Below are 1,235 nucleotides of genomic sequence, written 5' to 3' on the forward strand. Positions count from 1 at the left end.
CCTTTGACAAGGTACCGCATGGTAGGTTGTTGCATAAGGTTAAATCTCACGGGATCCTGGGTGAGGTATGGATACAAAATGGATACAAAATTGGCTTCTTGACAGAAGCCAGAGGGTGGTTGTAGAGAATTGTTTTTCAAACTGGAGGCCTGTGACCAGCGGTGTGCCTCAGGGGTCAGTGCTGGGTCCACTGTTATTTGTCATTTATATTAATGATTTGGATGAGAATATAGGAGGCATGGTTAGTAAGTTTGCAGATGACACTAAGATTAGTGGCATAGTGGACAATGAAGAAAGTTACCTCCAACTGCAACAGGATCTTGATCAATTGGGTCAGTGGGCTGACGAATGGCAGATGGAGTTTAATTTAGACAAATGCGAGGTGATGCATTTTGGTAGATTGAACCAGGGCAGGACTTACTCAGTTAATGGCAGGGCGTTGGGGAGAGTTACAGAACAAAGAGATCTCGGGGTACATGTTCATAGCTCCGTGAAAGTGGAGTCACAGGTGGACAGAGTGGTGAAGAAGGCATTCGGCATGCTTGGTTTCATCGGTCAGAACATTGAATACAGGAGTTGGAATGTCTTGTTGAAGTTGTACAAGACATTGGTAATGCCACACTTGGAATACTGTGTACAGTTCTGGTCACCCTATTATAGAAAGGATATTATTAAACTAGAAAGAGTGCAGAAAAGATTTACTAGGATGCTACCGGGACTTGATGGATTGAGTTATAAGGAGAGGTTGGATAGACTTGGACTTTTTTCTCTCGAGTGTAAGAGGCTGAGGGGTGATCTTATAGAGGTCTATAATAATGAGGGGCATAGATCAGCTGGATAGTCAATATCTTTTCCCAAAGGTAGGGGAGTCTAAAACTAGAGGGCGTAGGTTTAAGGTGAGAGGGGAGAGATACAAAAGTGTTCAGAGGGGCAATTATTTCACACAGTGGGTGGTGAGTGTCTGGAACAAGCTGCCAGAGGTAGTAGTAGAGGCAGATACAATTTTGTCTTTTAAAAAGCATTTAGTTACATGGGTACGATGGGTATAGAGGGATATGGCCCAAATGCGGGCAATTGGGATTAGCTTAGGGGTTTCTTAAAAAAAGGGCGGCATGGACAAGTTGGGCCGAAAGGCCTGTTTCCATGCTGTAAACTTCTGTGACTCTATGATTCTATGGGAGCTGGTTTCATGTCTTGTGTCTTTATAGGTTGATGAAAGAAAAATATTTAGCATC

This window comes from Mustelus asterias, chromosome 6, assembly GCF_964213995.1.
Source record: "Mustelus asterias chromosome 6, sMusAst1.hap1.1, whole genome shotgun sequence".
NCBI lineage: Eukaryota > Metazoa > Chordata > Chondrichthyes > Carcharhiniformes > Triakidae > Mustelus > Mustelus asterias.